The 14,793-nt window shown below is 39.9% G+C and overlaps 1 long non-coding RNA gene across 4 annotated transcripts; it reads right to left on the reverse strand.

Moving 5' to 3' along the window:
* Window positions 1-8,869: 8,869 nt before the first annotated feature.
* On the reverse strand, window positions 8,870-14,301 carry LOC112963774. 4 transcript variants are annotated; one of them, XR_003252714.1, is made up of 4 exons: window positions 13,945-14,301; window positions 12,231-12,751; window positions 11,361-11,477; window positions 8,870-9,362 (listed from the first exon to the last, which is right to left on the reverse strand). It is a non-coding gene; the product is annotated as an uncharacterized LOC112963774 (long non-coding RNA). The 4 variants fall into 4 exon arrangements; XR_003252715.1 differs by lacking the exon at window positions 13,945-14,301 and adding an exon at window positions 13,356-13,933 and having other exon boundaries at window positions 12,231-12,531; XR_003252711.1 differs by lacking the exon at window positions 12,231-12,751 and having other exon boundaries at window positions 13,945-14,273.
* Between the last annotated feature and the right edge of the window lie 492 nt (window positions 14,302-14,793).

The raw sequence follows: 14,793 nt of genomic DNA on the forward strand, positions 1-14,793 counted from the left end.
GACAGCAACAAAAACTGCCAACCTGCTATTAGAAAAAGGTACCTGCGAAAGACAGAGAATAATTCTGCTTTGCACCAGGCGAAGCTATTTGTCTTTTTCTTGAACAGTAACAGTATTGCTGCTTTACTTTGTTACTGAGACAGTAATTTAGAATGAGGTTCTGCTTTCACAAGCAAGATATATAGGAGACAGCTACTAAATATAACTTTATTTGTATCTTTAATTTTCATCTTCTCAAAACAAGACAGAGCTGTCAATCATTGTCCTTCAGTGTTTGTGTATAGCAAGGATCTGGGTTTGCTCCTTACTGCAGAGAGATAAAAATTCTTTCCCTTTCATGTGTCTCTTGCCACAGATTTTAAGTCCAAAGGCTATTGTCATGTTTAAGATTTGAAAGCTACAAAAAGAAAGCTAAACTATTTGAAATGCTTTTGTGTATTTGTACAAGGWATCTGGGAATAGAGAGAAAAAGCTATTTCACTCTCTGCATATAAGGCATTTTACTCCTTCCAAGGTTAAGTAATACTGTTGATTGAAATGAACTGAAGGCTACAGCCCAGTAGCTGTGCACTGTGGAGTATCGAAGTGGAAAGAAAGAATTCTGCTATTATTTTTCATTTCTATAAATCACTTCCTACAAGGTGCTGAGACAGACAGTCATTTAAAATAGCAATTTTTAAAGACTATTACTTCTTCCAAGTGCTCAGATGTAACTTATAAATTAAAATATTAGGCTATTCCAAGGTGACTGCAAGAGTTCCAAAAGGCCAGAGCCAAGGTTAATCTGATTCTGTCATTTAAAATAGCTCTGCCTCCTCCTCTCCCCCCACAAGTCCTACACCAGCAGTGAATTAACCAAGGCTCAGCAACTGCCAGCAAGATTTACCTAGGAAACAAGTCTCCCCATTATTTTCTGATGGCCATTTTAGATTTGAAAGAACAGGCACTTAACGACAAGAAGGAGAAGGTCTTTGCACATAAGGCTGCCATACTGTTAATGATCCATTCAAGGAGGACCAAAAGACACAACTGCAGGCTCAAATGACAAACAGCATATTGTTAACACTATATGAGCTGAAAGTAAATCCAACCGGCGTCATAGCACAAAGGGAGTAAAAATCCCCCAAACAGGTTTATTATTGTATTATACTGAAGATTCAGCAAAGTCCTATATCTGCTCTCAAATGTTAACCCTTAAAAATTACACAGTGGGTAAGCAGATGTTTTCTACTTCACGTTAGCCAGTATTTAATGCTCTCCTGCACTGTTGGAGCAATGTTTTTTATTTGAAAGTGCATTTTTTTGCAACTGATAGAAATTTAACTGCAGTCTCTGAGAATGCAAGACCCTTCCCTGAGGGAAGAGGGGATGCTCTAGGTTTTTTAAGACAAGATTTTCACAAACTAATTTAACAAAAAGGAACTTAGAGCTTCAGTCTTGCCAGGACAGTGATAATCAAGGGTCTGGAACTGCAAAAAAACTTTGCCTAAGATAGATGCAATGTTCAAGAACATTATGCTTCCAAAATAAGGGAAGAGATCAACAGACAAACTTGATCTCAAGATACTGGGACAACTGGGCTATGAAGCTGGAGGGTCAGTTGCAAACACAACTTGGAGAAAAACACATCAGGCATGGTGTATAGGATTACAAGCTTAGTAACTATATTAGAGAATTGGGAAAATGTTGGACAAAACGAAGCCCTTCAGTCTGATCTCAACAGGATTCAAGTTTTAGAACAAAGAAATATCAGAGGCACAGAGATAAATGGGAAAATGGGATTAAAAGGCATCATTATTGCAAATTAACTTGATTTTTAGATGCAAAATTGTGGTAGATCAAATCTGCCTGGCCTCAAACTGAGACAGGACTGCAGAGCAGGATTACATAAATGATCAGAGAACAAAGAACTTGTCAGAGGAGGGAAGGCTGAAAAAGCTTTGTCTGTTTAGTCCGTAAAAGCAAAGGAAATAAAATAACTTCCCATATGTACATCTGGGAGGAAGAACACCATAAATCACAGGGCAATGTTGGAGTAAAAACATATGAAAATCAGTCATCCAAACGTAGTCTGAAAATTAGAGAAAAAGCTTCTCACCAGTAAATAAGTGAAATTCTGAGATAAAACTGCACGGATCTTCTACCTCTGTAATTCCAAGAGGGGCCTTGACTGTTCTGTGTTTAGTTTTTTCAGCAACAGTTGCTTGCACAACAGGTGCTGAACTCACTGCATCAGAAAATCTCTTCCCACATAGCAGACCGCTCTGGAATGATCAAAAGAGTGCATGAACCTACTTTAGTGGACTCTAGATGGTATCTCAACCATCATGCACACAATCATGAGTACAGACAGATACACTAACTTCAATAAGTGCCCATCCTCTTCTCCTTACTCAGTCCTCCATGACCTGTGTGAGCAAAGCAGTTTTGTCAGCCAGAGCAGAGCTGTCAAGTGTGCAGGAGAAATGCGAAGTTCAGACATTCTTTTGCAAAGCCTGTCATTGGCAAGAGTCATGTTATGAGCAGGTCTGAACTTTTAACCTGAATGACAGTCTTTTGTTATTTCTACACTAAGATATGAACTATATGTTTTGCGATACAAAGACATATGTAACCTAAGAGCAATGGATTTTGAAGTTATTTTTTGTGGCTCCCAAACATAAACAATGATGAAGTGGAAGTGAGTGGCCTTTGAAGTTTGTTTTTACAAAGAAAAATGAAAATATCCTCAAGAGAGGAGAAAAAAATATCTAGGCCGTTTGGATTCTCATTATAGTGATACTTATGCAGGATTTCAGCTTCACAAGACATGTAGAAGCCATATGCTAACTTTCCTAAATGGAACTCACAACAAATTAGGAGCCTGTGAGAATGCAGATAATTTGATTATCATTTTGAGTTTTCTCATCATTAAAATCTTTCTGAGGAGTGATGAGCGACTGCATATTACCTTCAGGTATGTTCTGAACCAACACATCAAACAACTTGAGGCAATGAGAAGTTCCAGCATCCAAAGCAGGGAACCACCAGAAGTGAGCACTCTCTTTAAACCATCCTCCAACAGAACAGCGCTGAACTATACTTTTCATTTAAATACTATTTTGAAGGCAAGCTGTCATCCTTTTCAGACTGTCCTGAAAAGAGTATCTCTGCAGCACTATGTCAGGCAGTCTTTTAAATATAGAAAACAATGGCTAAAATATTCTCTCCATCATTGTCATCAGTCCAAGCTAGAGTACTGTAATCACATAAAAAAAAACAGAGAAATCTTTAAAAATGGAGATACAGATATATATCTCCAACCTGTAGCAACCCAAGCTAAACCATGCCAACAAACAAAGCATTAACTAAAAACAGTCGAAGTGCATATTTATATTTGACACCCCTTTTATACTAAGGAATCTCTGTACCACAGCCTAAAGAAATATTAACAGTATTCCCCTAATACAGTTAGAAATAAGTACTATGCAAATAGGTAAGTGGTAAGTTTTAATTTCTGGTGTTCTGCTGAACTGATGTCACTGGATCTTCACAGTCCACCAGTATTCTTCAGGCTCTGTCTGACACATGCAGGACTGGTCTCTGAGGCAGAGAGGATTTTATTACTTATCAAGGTGTGCAACACCTAGCAAAGAGAACAAGTCCTGCACTGATTTTCTCCTGCACTGCTCTAATATAACCAGTAAAGGCAGCACATGCTTCAGTAGACTACTCCATGCTCTAACAAAGATAATTCCTTCATTTAGGATACATAATCCTTTTCTCTCATGGAAACAGCATGCAGGTATCTTCTGATTGTATCAAAAGTACTTACGGATGTGCGAATAAAAGCAAACAATTTATACAAAGCAGTTCACAGATTCTGACTTCTTTAGCAATCTCTGAAGTGCACAGATGGAAAAAAACACAGCAGTCCACTCTGTGGAGTTACAGTATGCTAGTTACAGTAGCATTTTAAACAGACCTCAAGTATATGTTGGCCCAAAGGTTTTTCTACCTACTTTTATAAGCTCCCAGCCTCAAAGCCAGATCATGAAGTTTTTTTATAACTAAGACACTGCTTTAAGTCTTAGTATCTGTGGTATACTTTTGTTAGAGAATTGAAGCAGTCGCACGACTTGTCTTTATGTTTATAGTACTATACAAGTAGCCTCAATGACCTAGCTAAGGACAAAGAAGATAAATCCCCAGGAAGAAAGGAAGCTGCTGAGGAGTTAACTCAGAATAGCATGTGAGTGATACACGATCACTTCTTGGAAAAAAGAAAAAAGCTAGTTCCTGTCATCTCCCTCTTCTTTCATTGCAAAATTAATCCTGGGAATTTATGTAGCCACATAAAGTATTCACCTAGTACTCAAGTATTCAAAAGCATGAGAAGGTTGAAAAACTTACTTTGCAGATRTCATTTTTGACTTCACAAGAGGACCTTCATGGTCCCAGTTTTCCCCCTCTCTTCCCCTCCAAAAATACAAGGAATGAAAGATAAAGCTATTTGACAAGCCAATAGAAGGAGGAAGTCAGGAGTTAATTGTTATGTACTTAGGACAAAGCAGACCAGGTAGGAATCACGCACAGACAGGCTTCCTTAGCTATAGAAGAAAATATTTTGTCTGCAGTGATTTTTCTTTCACTATTACAAAGCTGTTCAGTTCACTGGTACTGTATTAAAATACACCATTTTGCTTAACTTAAAGCAAACCCCCACAATTTGTTTCTGTTCTTTCTCCAYTTTCCCCTAGTAACCTCTAAGGGCTTATTGTCCATACAGGACAGGCGCCAGTATGGGTTGTTAGACTTGTACAACATGTTTTAAGGTTTAGAAGCACAAGACAGCAGCACACATACTTGCTAAAAGCATTTCATCACAGGAAATTTCATCCTTGGAAACAGAACACAGAGTCCTCACTTCTCCCTCTTATATGCATACCACTAAGAAAATCCAGAGCATATCTTACTGAGACAGTAATGAAATAGTTATTGCTAAATTAAAACCACACAAAACTTACCTCAGAACAGGATTATCATTCCCATTAAAAAAAAAAAAAWTTTGTAACCTATAATATTTCACATGTCAGAGAGAAGTCATAGAGCCTCAGGGCCATGAAGAATCTTATGGATTAATTCAAAATCCCCTAAGCGATCTGCTTGCTTAAAGGTATACCTTAAAGCAATTCTGTATAAACAGCATTAAGAGGATTCCAAATTCTGCAGGTTGCTCATTCAGTTTTCCAGGAGATGATCATCTTTTCCTGCCTACCAACTCTTCAATGCTATGTGTGACCAGCAAGTCAAGTTTCAGGAAGACACAGGTTACTTATCTGTAACACTTTTCCAGAGAGGCTTGTGGATCATCCAGTATAGCTTATAGTCCATTACATGTGTGAAGACAAATTGTTTTGCAGAGGAATAAGGGAAAGCAAACTTGGGCTTTCTATGTGGAATAATAAACATTTTTAATTATATAAGACATTAAAAACAACCTATTTGTCTTGTCCATTACTATGTAACGCTAACAAGACTTGGAGGTAGTGAATAAGTGTATCTTTTTACCCTGCAAAAGGCACCTATGACCTCCCTAAAGACTAGAAATAAATTTGAAATATTCAGAATCAAACTGTGTGCCACAGACCATATATTTGACAGGATTTGAGCTGTCTTGTATATTTGAAAGCATGTTTTCTTGCATAATTTGTGCAAAACTCAAAAGAGAGACATGAATTGTAAGTATGGACAGAGCAATCAGGATTTCTCTCTCTTTCCAAAAGGAGATGAAGATGTTCAGCAGCCAGAACAGCATTGAAAACTCCAGTCTGCTCTGTCCTCACACATTATCAGACCCATATTTAAATTTGGCACATCTGAGAACTGAAGAGACAAGATGTAAACAATTGAGAACACTGACACTCAAATCAAGGGGCCAGTTTAGCTCAGGACAAAGTTATGAGGCAAAATAGAACTTAATTTCCATTGCAATATTTCCATAAATCTCCTTTTAACAATATGAAAAAAATTGAAAAGCTGATCAGACAAAGAGCAGCATTCCCTAAGCCTGCAGAAGCAAAGTTGCTAATGTGGGTAATTAGAATATTAACTCAAAGACAATCTTTTAAGGAAGACAAGCACTTTTCCTAGAACACTACAAACAAGACAGATTTTCTTCAGCTTGCTTTCTCCAAAAAACAAAAACAAACAAACAAAAAAAAACAGTACAAACAGTGGCGATACAAGCTCTCATCTTCCTCACAGTACTAAAAGCAAGGACTAATGCAGTTTGTGGAGGAGCAGCTAAAAAAGGTTCACAGATTTTACTAATTTGATTCCAAAGAACTAYAGCTGAATCCTCCCAGCAAGACTGTGGCTTTCTTTAACTGGTGTTATGTAGTGGAGATAAGACAACAGGTAGCAATGACTGATGTTGTAGAAAGTTCATCTATTTCAAACAGTGGTCAGACAACATCTACTGGCTCACTAGGACAGATCTGTTAGACCACCTTGCCCAAGTCTAACCAGCCTTTCTGACTTAGGAACTGCAAGTTAAAATCAGAAACTATAAAATACATTCTGCCTATTCTAGAGAACCAACAAAAGTCCAGGAGCAACTCAGCAGAAAACATGAGCTCCTCAAAATCCTACTGTTCTATTTTTGAATAAAGCTGGTATGACCCTGCAGCTGTATCTAAAGAAGAGCTGATGAAATCAGCTTCATCCACCATTACCAATTTGTTTCTTCCTACAGCCAGAAAATTAAATTATGCAACAGCCCCACTGCTCACCTCTGAGATGTCATAAGATACAAGACCAATACTTGGACTGCCTGCAAACTAGATATGATCTGAAGATTGTAGCTTCCCTGACCTATCTCATATTTCTCCTTGCAGAATACTGATTTTTCCACTGAAAAAAATAATATGAAAACTATCACATCCCAGTGCTTTAATGGTTAAGCTGTGGCTATTACTAGCAACGGCTGTTGTAATCAATTCATTCCTTAAAAATCAAACCATTATTCTAACATATGACTAGTTCTTGAACACTTATTTCAATTTCTGTAAAACATTTAATGAACAGCTAGCCTATCTAAAAATATCTACTTTGTATATGATAGCCTAAACAAAGTAAGTTTTGATGACTGTGGATGACACATTAGCACTCTGTTACTTCAGCAAACTATAAAATGCATTTGGGAGGCTCTGATGTTTTATTTTTTCTTATTGCAGTGTTGATATTGCATTCATAAGGACTGCATAAAAGAGAAACTGATCTGCAAACCCTTATTTGCATAAGGAAGGGAAGAAATAAATTACTATTGAGAAAGAACTAATCCAGCTTGGACTGACACTGAAATAGTCAGTGGATCTACTGGATGGCACTCCATTAGAACTCCAGGATGAAACCATAAGACAAGAGAAATAAATAGAAGCAAACTGAAAAATATGAAAAAATAGCTCTCTTATTTTTGACGAACTGTAACCAGGGAATGTGAGCATCATCTTTTTTCAGAATAAGACTACCCTAGCATCTGACCCAAGGAAAATAATAATACATGCTCATTTGTGTATGGGAGTGATTCCTAGAAGAATATTGCTAATTTATTTCCTTATTTACTTCCATGTTGGCAGAAGGTAGCACTGCAGATTCTTTTTGAGATTAATGGGAAATTGCAAACACACTCTTATTTTACCTATGTATTTTTATGGGCTTTTTGGTAGTTAGACTGTAGCAGTCTCCCTTCACTTCCTCCTGGCTTAGCTAGACTCACAGAATTTACTTGTGCTAATAAAGTCAGTAAAGTAAATTCATATACGTGTTACAGTAGTCAAACAAAGAGTCTGTAATTCAAGCTCTAAGTCTGCAGAAATAAAGTTGTCATTAGATCTACATACTGTGGATATGTGTACAGACTCCAAAACAGGCAGAGTTTTGAAACAGACTTTTTCCTTGTAATGAACTCAGAGGCTTTTAAACCAAAAAAGGCAGGTTTTATCTAAAAAGAAGCTAGGATCATTCATTTTTTCAGATTTGGAAAATTCAAAATGACTAGGTAGAACAGAATGGAAATGAAATAACTTATAAATAGCCCTCCCCTTGAACACTTTGTCCTTCCATGACAAGTCCTTGCTTGCCTGCTTGATTTCCGTCAACTGAATGGCTGCATTGCAGCAATCCCAGGTCCACAGGAAGTTTATTTCTGTCACCCCAGAGATCTGCTTTCTGCTCCTGCCAGAAGTCTTCCCTTGTGCCCTAGGCTACCAGCTCTTTCCAGTGAAGCTCCCCAGCCTTTTTAAAGAAACATAATGTGGAATGCTCCCTTTCACACGACACATAACCAAGAAGAATGTCTACATGAAGCAGCTTGGAAGCTCCTTCATCTAGAAAACTTTCATCTGAACCAGAACACCACCATGCAGGAAGATTTGAGCTGAGATTTGAAAACACTGTAGCTATGCCAGTGCAATACCACACTCACCAGCTTCTGTGACTGGTGTTAGCTGCCCAGCAGCAGCTTGGGTGTTTCACAGCCGTCCTCTGGTTCAGCATGGCATCAGCTCTTGCAGGACATGCTGGTGGGTCCACATCAACAGGTACCACTCACTGCAAAAAGCTAGACTTTGCCAGACCAAGACCCTGGCAGAGCCAGTACTGTTTTCTACACTTTCAGCATGAATTTCCCCTCCAAAGCTCAAGGACTTCTTTCCGATGTCTGCATAGGACATATGTTTGTGTATATTTTCTTTGTGGCAAGCCCCTGTTACTCTGAAATTTTGTTCTTATATGACAGCATAACTGGTGTTTTCCCAGAAAATTTTACATTTAATTAAGTTAAAAGCTAAAAGATTTTATTAAGTCATTTAAAATAAATTCCTGTATATTTCTCAATTATTCGAAATATTTTATTAAAGGGCTGTTTGAAGTATATGTATTAAAGATCCACTTCAGGTAGCTTTTTTCAAGGAGGCGGAGAAATGCATGAAAGTGATTAAGCAAGTAAAGGGCCTTTTTTTATGAACATACATTGAGAAATATAACCCTTTCAGATCATCAGTTCCAGCACTGTAAATTTTTAGTGGTAATTCTAAAAGTGCAAACCTAGAGAAAGTAGAGACCAAAGACAAGACTCAAAGACCTGCGTTTGCATTAATAATAAGCTAGTAAGTTCACACCTCTGTGAGAGTTATATTTGAGCCCACAGGTAATCATTTAATCAGACATTCTTATGCAGTGTCAGATAGAGTAGAAGTCTTGCTTTGAGAAAGAGAGATAACACAATAGCAAAGAAACCAAATCACTGCTCAGCTGGAATAGAGGCATCAGTCTCAGTGTGTTCTTCAGATCAGTATCCAGGAGTCACTGTGCCGTCCCACCTACAGAAACAAGAATAACTTTACTGCCCAAGAATCAGAGTATCTGCAAGAGTGCTTTATTAACAACACTTCTGAGCTATGGTCTCTGAGAAAACTGTTTAAGAACAACCTTTGAGAAACATATTTTTTCATTAAGTTTTAGGACTCCAACATAGATTATCTCGATGCGCTTTTTTAGAGTTACCAGAGACTGTGTCACAAAATAACGGAAGACAACTAATCCTGTGGCCTTAGTAAAATGACATTCCCACTGAGTTTTAAGTGAGTTTTGCATAAGTGAGGACCGTATGACATAGCTCACTGTTTCTTCATACTCTGTGTTACCTCATGTCAGCCATCTCAACCTGACCAGGCAGAGAGGATCCAGCAGCTCAGAACACAGTCCAGACTCTTTGTTTCCAAGAGAAACCATGTGAGGAATTGGTCATGTGGCAAGCATGTTACGCATATCACCACACTATTCAGGACACCACTTAAGCAATTGTGTAAGCAAATGGTCAAGACTTTACTATCTTTCTGCAGATCCACTTTGTACCTTGGACCACAGAGCCTTGTAGGGGCAACTCAACAGATAATGGCTGGTGGAAAAGCATTGAGTCAGGTAGGATAAAGCAGACCTTAAAGCCAGTAGCTTTTAGATGTTTCATATTCACACAAAACAGGGATCGTACAGTTGTAGCCTCCAAGATGCTCTGGTTCCTTTTGCATAAATATGACCATTAGTTCTGCTGATGTCACTACATTATTTTTGAATTGTAGTGGAAATCAAACTAGTAAAAAACTCCATTAGACAAAGACTAGATGTATGCCCTATGGCACAGATGCAGAAAAAAGAGGAATTCCCTTCACCTGCAATTTGTCTGGGCTGCAAAGGGGTAGAGAGAGATAATATGAGCAACTGAGAATAGTAGTGAAAAACCTTGGGACATAGAAATTTCTGGGCACTATTATATGAAACAAAATATAACACTCCTCTCTCTCTTGTTCCTTCCTGCCATTTAGCTTTGGTAAAGCTGGCCAACTCAGCCCTCTTTTTGCACTTTTCACTGTCTGACTTCCTAAATTAGTCCATATCACACTTAGAAGAGTGCCCAAAACTCACTAGTATTTTCTGCTGCATTTCCACTCATGAACAGAGTTCCTAAAGGGGTCGGGAATGAAACATATTATAAAAAGGTAAGACTATTTTAGTCAGAGACAGCAGCCACCTGGCACCTCCTAAAAAGTTTAAGAATGCTCCAGTAGCTGTCAGCTGTCTTGACCTTTTATATTCCTCAGAACTTGATGAATATTTTAAAATGTTACCATCGTCAGATACATCGAGGATGTGTTTTAAAAATAAGAAACCTAGATCCTTTCATCAGTGTAACGCAATCTGGGGCTGTAAGCCATTCTGTTGTTCATTCCTATTGGATTATACAGCCTTTGAATAACTTTATGAACATAAAATACTACACATGCTGCTCCTACAGACTATCAACTAGCTCACAGTTTGTCAAGCTGTTGACAAGAAATGTTACTCCTCATATAATGTTTTACAATACTGAACTCTACAGTTTTATTTTTAGTTCTGTTTCACTATGAATCTTCCACTGAAGAGTTTTTAAAGCTCCTGGCTGAGATTTTCAAAGGAAACCAAGAAAGAGGATGGGGCCAGCCTCTTTTCAGGGGTGCTCAGCAATAGGATGAGATGCAACAGGCACAACTGAAACACTAGAAGGTCCATCTAAACATAAAGAAAAAYTTCTTTACTGTGAGGGTAACAGAACACTGGAAAAAATTGCCCAGAGAGGTTGAGGAGCCTCTGTCCTTGGAGATATTCCAAAACTGTCTGGACACAATCCTGAGCAATGTGCTCTAGGTGACCCTGCTTGAGCAGGGGGTATTTGACTAGAAGATCTCCAGAGGTCCCTTCCAACCTCAACCCTTCTGTGATTCTGTAATCTTTGATCTGGAATAAATTCAGAATATCAAAAKAAAAAGATTTATGCTGCTTACCTTTCTGATAATAACTATTTAGCAATAGCTTCATTCCCCTGAGTCATTAGGCCGGGAATTCCTTAAAGAGACAGACCTTCTTTCAAGGACATCATCAATTTCATTCTTAGTAGCTCCCTATAAAAAGCACCTCAAGTTAACTTCAGTGCCTGAGAAGAACCAATAAAAGTATCTAGTCCAATGTCAACCTTTCACTTCTTTCCAAAAGAGTTAAATCTGTTCAGGGCAACAGACACTGTGCTCTGTCCCTTATAGTCTTCTCAACAGCTGGAATGCCTTAGTATTAAAATTCATTTAAGCAGATAGTGCAAGTAATGCCAAAGACAAGACATTCACTGGAACTCTGTCTCCATCTAAAGGTTGTGACAAAAAATATCTAATATACAATAAACTAGACTAATAAATGAGCTACATTGAAAACAATGGGACTCTTTGTTATTGCAAACTTTTTATGATCAGAAAAGTGTTTTAGGTACTCAAGTAAGTTGAAATCAACATTCCCAAGGGAAGCCGAGAGTCAGAGGACAGAGGACAACCTAGAAAAATACTCCTCTGTGTTCTTCATATGTGACAGGGCAATTTTCAAGATCAAATTCATCCCTACATAAAATCCACTAAAGTAGATAGAACTAAAGAAAGTATTAATCTGCTTAGGGTGAATGTGGAAAATGGACTTCCTCATCAGAAAAGATCAGTGCTGGTGGAAAAAAAAAAAGCTGTATGATTTCATCAAGAACATTGACCTTTGGTGTTTGAGGTGAGATACATGGTGAAGATAAGAAAACTGCAATTGCTATCACTGCTAACAATTAGACAAACAACTGCTTCGCCTGGTGCAAAGCAGAATTATTCTCTGTCTTTCGCAGGTACCTTTTTCTAATAGCAGGTTGGCAGTTTTTGTTGCTGTCRCTCTTGTGTTTCATAGTTGAGAGTGAAAATAAACTCTTACTTTCTTAAGAGGATTGGCACATAGTGTTGCTAAGTGAAGAACTAGGGCTTCCAGTTGAGAAGGCAAGCTAAATGCCTACGACAGTAAGCACAGCGTATTACTGGAAACGCATTCCTGCTGCTGTGGCTGAAGTAACTGTTGCGCAGTTTTCCACCTCCTCGCAGCCTCCAATTCTTGCTAAACAAGCTTATGATTGGATATTGAGTTTTCCCACTGCTCTACCTAAGGAGGTAAACAGATTAAGAAATGCCGCTCCAGGTGCTGAAACAAAAAGCTGTGGGAAGTATCACTTGAGAGCCTGTTTCTTGACTGTGTAACTTTCCTCGGGTTGAAGCATCTAACCCTATCTCTTCAAACCCTTTCACTTGTAGCTAGGCAGGGAGCTGGGAGCCACATGCCTATGTGGCAATTGCCAGGTGTAGCAAATAAACAGTCTGCAGACCTAGAAAGTCAAAGGAAACGTTAATGTCATTTCTGAACCTCGCACTGGGCTAGCAACACTGACTAATTCATCCTCTTTCATATGTTCCCCTTCTTTCTTTCCTCTAGGGTGGTTCCTTCAGGTTAGTGCAAGGCTAAGGGAGACTGCAGATGTCTGCATAATTCCAAGCCATGAGCAGATGCTACCAATTAGCAAAACAATTGCAAATTATCTCAGGGAAATGAAGGGCCTTATCCTGAAAGCCTGACGCATGCAAGATCGCCTATCTTCTAACTCCTAATTATTACAGTCGTTTTGTTCAGGCTGCTTTACAGTCAGAAAGGCCCCTGMTGTTGCCTGAGGCGGGCCATTCCCATTCACATCCTTGGCAGAAGAGGGAGGGAGCATCAGTGATTCAGATTTATAGCCCTTCCCTTGCGTGTGAAGTAAGTATCTTAGGCTTGGATTTGTCACTGATTCTGAAATCAACGGCAGAGTGAAAAAGCCTTGTGTACGTCCATGCTGGAGCGGCAGGGGTGCTGTAGTAGCCATTTGGGAAGACGGGGCAAGAGAGACACATGGTTTGTAGGGAAAGGAAATGTCTTGACGGACCAACTATTACTACCTCGGCTGGAAAAAGAGAGCAAGAAGAGCGCAGTTACTATCATTCAGCAGTTCTTTTGTCAGTAACAGTATCTAGTGGGCTCCTGCAGAAACAGCTGGTGAGTTGCTCATTTCTGAGGTCCCAAATGCCATTCAAAGTTAACCACAGCGGGATCAGTCCAAAAAGCTTTTGTGCTTCAGTAGCTATCTTCCTCGTTTCAGAAGTCTTTTGCAGTTGTTAGTTCCTCCTGCCAATTTACTACAGCGTGGCAATCCAAAAACTGTTTTGTTTTTCACTCTACATTGTGTTCATGTGCTCCATCCCCTTCCTTCTAGTGCCACAGGTGCCACGCTGTGCTCATTCGCRAGTGGGAATCCAGAACTTCCCTTCCGACCTCTTGTCTGTGGCACTCAGAGGCAAGGGAGCACTCCTTAGTCCAGACTGGGCCAGACCTTGTGAGGTAAGTAACTGGCTACCCAAAACTGAACCGGCACATTTACGGGCCAAGGGTAGACTGGTAGACAGATGGGCCACGATCCTGACATGCTGGAACTAGGAGACACTGTCACATCATCACCAGTGGCTCTTGAACTGCCATACTAACACTCACAGAGGAAAGCCGCTGCTTGGCCTGTGCTGAGGTGAGGAGACTCCGCACCCGCTCGTTGATCTTCTCCCAGCTGAAATCCACACCGGAGTGCAACCTACCAGAAGAGACCAAACAGTCACGTTCCAGGCCCCCTCTGGGGTGAGAATGTTTTCTCTTCTTTGTGTACGCTGTATCTGATGCCTCATTTGTCATACCCTTTCCAAACCAAATCAGGATGATCCCTTCAGCCCCTCAGATCAAGTCACTGAACAGGGATGCCCACAAACAAATTTGGCTTTGTCCCTTTCCTCCTTCAGGCTGCTTATTTCTTCCTGCCATTTTCTTCAGGCTTCCTATGCCCAGTGCCTCTCTCGCTCACTCCCCTTTCCCTCCGCTCCTGTTCCCCTTACTGCCCCCACGACTTCCTCAATTTTSCATCTCATTAAACGCTCTCTGCCCTYTGGACCCGTGCTCCCTACCTCATTCTTTCCTCTACTCCTCTCTGCCTCTCCTCATCGTTCATAATGTCTCGTCCCCCACACCTCTGTCTTCCTTTCGTCTAAACTTTCTCCTCCGACACCGTTCTCTCCTCTCATCCGATCTCTTCTCCTGGTTGCTGCCCCTGCCCAAAGCAAAGGCTCCACAGGCCACACGCACCGCTTCTCTTTCCATGCCAGCAGCACTGCCCTCCTGCACAAACTGCCTCGTCTACCCCTTTGGAAGGACACAAGACAGACAGCTCTGCCAGGCAGCTCAAAGCAAAGTTAACACGACCACCAGAACTTCCATGCAGTTTGGACATACGTGCCACGTAAGAGTTTCATTGTCTCCGCAGCCAGATGCTGGGGCCTAAACACAGGCAGCTGCTGC

Source organism: Apteryx rowi, unplaced genomic scaffold (genome assembly GCF_003343035.1).
Source record: "Apteryx rowi isolate R43461 unplaced genomic scaffold, aptRow1 scaffold_1760, whole genome shotgun sequence".
Classification (NCBI taxonomy): Eukaryota; Metazoa; Chordata; class Aves; order Apterygiformes; family Apterygidae; genus Apteryx; species Apteryx rowi.